The 8,328-nt window shown below is 44.0% G+C and overlaps 1 pseudogene; it reads left to right on the forward strand.

Annotated features, from left to right (window-relative positions):
- The first annotated feature begins 2,449 nt into the window (after positions 1-2,449).
- Positions 2,450-2,568, forward strand: LOC143956611 (5S ribosomal RNA; annotated as a pseudogene).
- Positions 2,569-8,328: the final 5,760 nt, after the last annotated feature.

The following is an 8,328-nucleotide window of genomic DNA, read 5'->3' on the forward strand; positions in this document are numbered from 1 at the left end:
CCAGCTTCCCATTGAGAGAACTACCCATTATTCAGGAGGTAAACCATTAAACAACATTCAAGGCTGGTTCCGATTAGGTGAATGTCGCACACTTCCCCATACCCAGAAGATCAGGGTACATGCAAGGGGTACCATGGAGAAGGAAGGACTGATTTGCCGCACGTTGACCTGCCTGTATTCCATTTGCTGATCCACCAATCAATAGCATATGTACAAGCTCGTTCTGTCTGTGATCCAAGGTGAGAATTTCCTCTTGAGTTGCCTCATGGACCTCTTAGGCCATCTACCAGTCATGGTTGGCCTCTCCAGATTTTCAGCAACTATACAGAGTCCATCTTGTTGTGGTCCAGCGTCCCATTGAGATCTGCTTATTATTCATGAGGTGACCAATAAACAAATATTCAAGGCTGGTTCATATTAGGAGGATGTCCCATGCTTTCCCAGATCCAGAAGTGCTGGGTACATGCAAAAGCTGCTATGGAGAAGGAAGGACTGATTTGCCACACGTTGACCTGCCCGTATTCCATTTTCTGCTCCACCAATCAATAGCATATGTACCAGCTCATTCTGTCTGTGATCCAAGGCGAGCATTTCCTCTTGAGTTGTCCATGACTCATGGACCTCTTAGCCCCTGTACACACGGTCGGAGATTTCGACAACCAAATCCGTCGGATTTTGTCCGTCGGATTTTGTCCGAAACTCTTGCATACACACGGTTGGACTAAGTTGTCGAAAAATCCAATCTTTCAGAACGTGATGACGTTATTTCATTACGATGGGACTACATTCAGGCTAGTAGCCAATAGCTTTGATGTAGGAATTTGATCTGAGCATGCGCGGCACTTTGTCCGATCAAAATTCTCTACACATGATCGGAGTATGTCCGATTGAACCAGTTGGTCGGGAAATATTTCCAACAAGTTGGAAAATTGGGTCCGACGGATATTCTGACGGAATCAGTCCGATGCATACCACACACAGTCGGATTATCCGACAACACGGTTCGATAGGACACATTCCGACGGATTCTCCGACCGTGTGTACAAGGCTTAAGGCCATTGGCCAGTCAAGGTTGGCCTCTCCAGATTTTCAGCAACTATACAGAGTCCACCTTGTTGTGGTCCCACTTCACACTGAGAACTGAGGTGACCCTCAAACAAATATTCAAGGCTGGTTCAAACTAGGAGGATGTGCCATGCTTCCCCATACCCAAAAGTGCTAGGTATTCGCAAAGGCTGCTATGGAGAAAGGAATGATTTTCCATGCATTGACATGTTCTCCATTTGCTGATTTGCCAATCAATGGTACATGTACCAGCTCATTCCGTCTGTAATCCAAGGTGAGAATTTCCTCTCTGTTGTCTATGCCTCATGGACCTCTTATGCCATCTGCTAGTCAAAGTCCATCTTGTGGTCCAGCTTCACACTGAGAACTGCCCATTATTCAGGAGGTGACCATTAAACAAATATTCAAGACTGCTTGAAATTAGAGAAACCAAAATGAATGAGTGTTAGGTCAATACTTATCCATACACATCACATAAATACTAAGATGTGTGTAAAATGTGCCCCACACACTTCATGAAGATATATGGTGCTGTGTCAGACAGTGCTCCTCCGTGTCTCCCCACCACGATACCCTCTGAGGCTATAACTCATCAGATCCTTAAACCCAGGTATTAAGTGGGTCTAATAGTGCTTTAATGGATTTCCCAAACAGGATAGCGGTATGGCCAGCTGCATTGCAATCCCCTTCACTGACTTTCCAGCTCAGAAATGAAAAGCCAAACACAAGATCATCATGTAACCCATTTATTTCATAAAATGCCAACAAAACGTAAAAGTATTCCACTCACATGTCTTGGTGCCCAAGCCAACACCAGCCGATTCCAGTAGGGTCTTCTCTCCTTTGAAACTCCCGACCACTTCTCCAGCAAGATGGCGGAATGGCATGCGTTCCACTGTCCCAGAAACTCCTTCACCACAAGTGACGTCAGGCGTACCGTGTCCCCGCCTCTACGTGTTACACTGTCAACAGCATCATCAGGAAGTTGGCCCTATGGCCACATCACCCTGGACATGTCTGATCTTGAAGGCTAAGCAGGGTAGGTCCTGATTAGTATTTGGATGGGGACCACCTGGAAATACCAGTTGCTGAAGGCTTTTTGTTTTTCGTTGGCTTTGTTTTTTCACCCCAATGTTCCAGCTTGGCATTCCCAAGTTCAAGAGGGTTGAGGGCTCCTATGATGAGCTCCTATGGCCACATTACCCTAAATGCACCCGATATCATCTGATCTTGGAAGCTAAGCAGGGTTAGTACTTGGGTGGGAGACCACCTGGGAATACCAGGTGCTGTAGGTTTTTTAATTTTTGTTGTTTTTTTTTTTTTTGCCCAAGGTGCCAGCTTGGCATTCCCAAGTCCAAGAGGGTTAAGGGCTCCAACAATGAGCACTTACAGCCACATTGCCCTGAATGTACCCAATCTCATTGGATCTTGGATACTAAGCAGGGTCAGGCCTGGTTAGTACTTGGATGGGAGGCCGCTTTGGAATACCAGGTGCTGTAGGCTTTTTGCTTTTCGTTTGTTTTTTCACCCAAGGTGCCAGCTTGGTATTCCCAAGTTCAAGAGGGTTGAGGTCTCAAATGGTGAACCCCTATGGCCACATCATCCTGAAAGTGTCTGATCTCCCAGGGTTGGACTTGGTTGGTAGTTGGATGAGAGACCACCTGGGAATATCAAGTGCTGTAGGCTTTTTGCTTTTCGTTTTTCGTTGGCTTTGTTTTTTTGCCCAAGGTGCCAGCTTGGCATTTCCAAGTTCAAGAGGGTTGAGGGCTCCAATGGTGAGCACTTATGGCCACATCATCCTGAACGTGTCTGATCTCCCAAGGTCGGGCTTGATTGGTACTTGGATGGGAGACCACCTGGGAATATCAGGTGCTGTAGGCTTTTTGCTTTTCGTTGGCTTTCTTTTTTCGACCAAGGTGCCAGCTTGGCATTTCCAAGTTCAAGAGGGTTGAGGGCTCCAATGGTGAGCACTTATGGCCACATCACCCTGAGCGTGTCTGATCTCCCAAGGTCGGGCTTGGTTAGTACTTGGATGGGAGCAGAAAGTTGATGAGTATTGCTGTATGCAGAATCCATCCAATGATATCTGCATGAAGTCTGCATATTCCCACCCATTACTTATCACAATCCAGAGCTATAGCAGTAGATTTATTGGGCTCAATCCATTGGGCCTACAGTGTGAACACGAGGGCTGTAGTTTTTCTGTATTTACATTGGGCTTGTGATGTCCCTACTTTACATACACATAGAGTTCAGTGAAGAATTCCCTTATAAATCATTTTTTCCCCAATTTTCTATTTACAGAAATTTTGTGAAAATTGCATACCAGTGGAAAGTGCCACCATCTGTAGCGACACATTCTTGGTGTGTAGTCGGCATTGTGATGATTCGGTGACGGTTTCTGTGTTGGGAAGGTGATGTGTTCACTAATAACTCTGGAGGTCTTGTTGCCCTGAAGCCAGACTTTGATGTGTCTCTTGATGGTAACTCGTATTTAGCATACAGTTGGCTGACTTATGTGAAAAATGTGGTGGGGTCCATGCAACGTCTCATTCCGAGCCGTCCATAGAGCTGGCCACGCACACACTGTAACTGGAAGGTGAAATCCCAGCATAAGAAAACAATCGGAATCGGGTCATGTATGCCCCTCCCCCGCCAAGATAATCATTATGATGTCTTCCAACTCTCATCATAGCATTCACAAATTTCCCAACATCTGTTCAGTATGAAGAAAAGGGAAGACGTAGTCCACCAGACGTTCTCCAATGACTAGAAGGTGATGGTGGAGAGAGATGTTCGTATGACCCGATATATAAAAATGACGCTGGTGGACCGTGGCTCCTGCCTTCTCTTCATTTATGGCTGTCACATGGCCATCCTAATTTAGTCTACAGCAGCTCTCCAGTACAGACTCATTGCCAACATGCAAGCCCTGATGAAGCCCCCCAAACATGTTGATTTTTATTTATGTGACTTGGTGAGGAAAATTCTTACTGGACTTTGTGGCGCCCCCATCCATTCAGCGTTCTCTCTATTCCCGACGAAGGGGGCATAAATGAAGTCAGGTTTACAGAAGCGTTTATATTTTTTTTCTATCATTTAGAGCTTTAGAATTTTAGCTTTTTGCTAGATTTAGGGCCAGGTCACATCACATGCGTTCCAGCGCTTTTCCTTTTTTTCTGCTTCAAAAACACATGGAAAGCAGGTTATATGGTTCTCAACGGCATAGTTCACACCAGTGCTTGCCGTTCCAATGCGTTCCAGTTCCAGAAGAAAAAGTAGAACATGCTGCATTTTTCCTGCAGTGGACTGTACTGGAGAGCTGTAAAACGCATCGAAAACGCACCGGAACACACCAAACATGGACTGGAACACACTTGTCCTTATTTAAGGTTAAGAGAAAAGAGAAGGGTGGGGGGTGCACTGGACTGCACCAAAAACGCATCAAAAATGCACTGGAAAGCATCTAAAAAGCGCATGCAGAAAAGCATCTGGATCGCATCCGGTCTGCGTTTCTATGGTGTGAACTGGCCTTTAGTTTTTAATTGTCGTTTTTTTAAAGATATGTAGAGATTATTTTCTAGAATAGTGTTGTAGACCAGATATTGATTTGGTTATATTTGGCGTTAAATACTTATAGCCCTTAAGAAATACCCTTGTAACCTCTGGAAATATATACATATAGCCCTGAAGAAGGGGGACCATTGCAGCCCCTAAAAATATCTACTCAATGCCCTGAAGAAGGGGGACCTGTCATAAACCATGAATCAAACCGAGACCGAAGTGCAGTATAAATCACACAAGTTTAATATTAATAGTAAAAAGTAAACAGAGCAAACGTAGTCAAACATAGCCAGAGTTCGTTAACCGGAATGGATAGTCAGACAAGCCAGGACGTCAGGGAGCCAGGGATCAGCGTACTTCAGGACAAGCCAGGAAACCGGAGAATCAGTGCTGTGGAGCAGCAAGCAGGATCAGGAACCAAAAGGGACGTCAGACAAGCAAGTCTTTCACAGGTACACAGGAGAGCGTCTCTGATATGTTGACCAGGTGAAGGCAGAGAGGATCCGGACTGAACAGCTTAAGTAGCCAGCAGGACTGACGAGCAGGATATCCTCACCAGGTGAGCCACTGTGGAAAGACTAGAGCTGGCAATTAACCGACAGCTGAGCAGCCTGTTCTGAGAAGGAAGGACTGAGCTCAGCCCTGACAGAACCCTTGTAACCCCCAATACATACTTATAGCCCTGAAGAAGGGGGACCCTTCGTAACCTCCAAAATTTTATACTTTTTGCCCTGAAGAAGTGGGGCCCTTGTAACCCCTGAAAATATATTCTCATATAGAAGCACTGAAGAAATGGGACCATTGCAACCCCCAAAAATATATGCTTATAGTCCTGAAGAAGGGGGACCCTTGTAACCCCTGAAAATATATACTTCTAGTTCTGAAAAAAGGGGACCATTACAGACACCAAAAATATCTACTCATAGCCCTTAAGAAGGGGGACCCTTGTAACCCCCCCAAAATATAGACTCATTGCCCTGAAGAAGGACCCTTGTAACCCCTGAAATGAGTTGGCTTTTTCCTGGTGAATGTAAACAAAACCTTATTCTGACTTTATAAGTGGTGTGGCACTTTTATTCCCTAACAAGTTTTGGCTTTAGATACACCTTAATAAAGTGAAGCTCTGCTCACCTCAGCATTCAATCACGCACAAACAAACATCACGTGCTATTTCATTTCCCTTGCACCTGATTGGGTATCTATAATGAACACAGCTTCCCCTTATTTACTAAGTCAAGATAGAGTTTAAGTGAACATGCTCTACTCCTTTAGTGGCTGCTCAGCATCTGCTGTCAAGCTGTTGCTCCAAAAGAAGAGCTCAGTACTGGTTCTAATATAGCCCTGATGAAGGGGTGGTGTTTCCTCTGAAACGCGTTGGCTGTATGTGTATAACTTTTTTGCCAACAATTAAAATGATCGTGGACTCTTTCATCCGGTTTTGGTCTCATGCTCCTTTCTGTATTTCTACTCTTTTAGTAGCTGCTCAGCAACTGCTGTCAACTTCTTACTGCAAGAGGAGAGCTCAGTCCTGGTTCTAATATAGCCCTGATAAAGGTTGCGAAACATTGTTTTCCGAAACATGTTGGCTGTTTTGATATAACTTTTTCCAAAATGATCTTGGACTCTTTCATCCAGTTTTGGTCTGACACACCTTTTTGTATTTCAACTCCTTTAGTTAGATGCTCAGCAACTGCTGTCAAGTCATTGCTCCAAAGAAAAGCTCAGTACTGGTACTAATATAGCCATAATGAAGGGATGGTGTTGCTTCCGAATCACGTTGGATGTTTTTATAAATGATCTTGGACTCTCATCCAGTTTTGGTCTGATGTCCCTTTCTGTATTTCTACTCCTTTAGTAGCTCCTCAGCTATTGCTGTCAAGTTGTTTCTCCAAAAGCAGAGCTCAGTACTAGTTCTAATATAGCCCTGATGAAGGGATGGTGCAGCCCCTTGAAACGTGTTGGCTGTTGTGATATAACTTTTTTCAAAATGATCTTGGACTCTTTCATCCAGTTTTGGTCTGATGCCCCTTTCTGTATTTCTACTCCTTTAGTAGATGCTCAGCAACTGCTGTCAAGTCATTGCTCCAAAGAAAAGCTCAGTACTGGTTCTAATATAGCCCTGATGAAGGGATGACATTGCCTCTGAAACATGTTTGATTTTTTTTTTTTTTAAATGATCTTGGACTCTTTCATCCAGTTTTGGTCTTATATCCATTTCAGTATTTCTACTCCTTTAGTAGCTCCTCAGCTATTGCTGTCAAGTTGTTTCTCCAAAAGCAGAGCTCAGTATGAGTTCTAATATAGCCCTGATGAAGGGATAGTGTTGCCTCTGAAACACGTTGGATTTTTTTTTTTTTTTTTTTTTAAATTACTCTTTCATCCAGTTTCGGCCTGACGCTCCTTTTTTTTGCATTTCAACTCCTTTTAGTAGATGCTCAGCAACTGCTGTCAAGTTGTTGTTTCAAAACAAAAGCTAAGTAACTGGTTGTAATGATGCCCTGATGAAGGGGTGGAGTTGCCTCCGAAACATGTTGGATGTTTATGTATAACTCCTTTTTAAATGATCTTGGACTCTTTTTCACCCGGTTTTGGTCTGATGCTCCTCTTCTGTGTTTCTACTCCCTTTAGTAGATTAGTCCCGCCGCAACTTGTAGCGCGCGCCTTTAACGTGCGTTGATGCCGGTTTTGCTGCAGATTTAATGCGCAGAAAAATTACGAACTCCACAACAAAGGACAACAAAGGAGTAAAAGGCAACATTGTACAAGCTTTAGTGTGGACGGTGTGGAAATATGAATGCTGGTCTATCGGTTGGCTGTGCGTCCGGTCAGAAGACGCATGGCGTGTAATGAGGCCCCCCTCACTATAAGGTCCCAGCGAGCCGCATGAATCCTCCTCCTCCTCCTCCTCCTACAACAGAAGAACGCAGCTGCCGCAGCGAAGTGCCGTGAGGTCTCTCCAACATAAACTGCTCTGATATCCTCCCATCACAAGGTCATAAAACTGATTTATTATAAATACATTTCTCATTTGTTTAGAGTGGGAATGTTTTGTTTTCGGGGTAATTAGCACATTAGCAATCTCTCATAGTGAGTGCTTTCAGGTGTTCTCGGTGCTGAGCGCCGGCCATTACCAATCCTAATGGCCTCTTTACCTTAAAGCGGATCCCCCGACAGATATAAAAGACGCAAATTAAAGCGATAATAAACCCAAAAGCAAACGTGTGTTACAGTATCTCGCAAAAGTAAGTACACCCCTCACATTTTTGGAAATCTTTTCTTCTCTCTTTTCATGTGACAACACTGAAGAAATGACACTTGTCTACAATGTAAAGTAGTGAGTGTACAGCTTGTATAACAGTGTACATTTTATATTGTAAAGCGCTGCCTAAACTGTTGGCGCTATATAAATCCTATATAATAATAATGATAATTTGCTGTCCCCTCAAAATAACTCAATAACACCTTAATGTTACATAGTAGGTGAGGTTGAAAAGAGACACAAGTCCATCAAGTCCAACTTATGTCTAAACAGCTGGCAACAAAAAGTGAGTACACAACTAAGTGAAAATGTCCAAATTGGGCCCAATTAGCCATTTTCCCCTCCCCCCGGTGTCATGTGACTCGTTAGTGTTACAAGGTCTCAGGTGTGAATGGGGAGCAGGTGTGTTAAATTTGGTGTTATCGCTCTCACTCTCTCAT

This window comes from Lithobates pipiens, unplaced genomic scaffold (assembly GCF_037356315.1).
Source record: "Lithobates pipiens isolate NorthernLeopardFrog02 unplaced genomic scaffold, aLitPip1_a1.2 Scaffold_37, whole genome shotgun sequence".
NCBI classification, from domain to species: domain Eukaryota; kingdom Metazoa; phylum Chordata; class Amphibia; order Anura; family Ranidae; genus Lithobates; species Lithobates pipiens.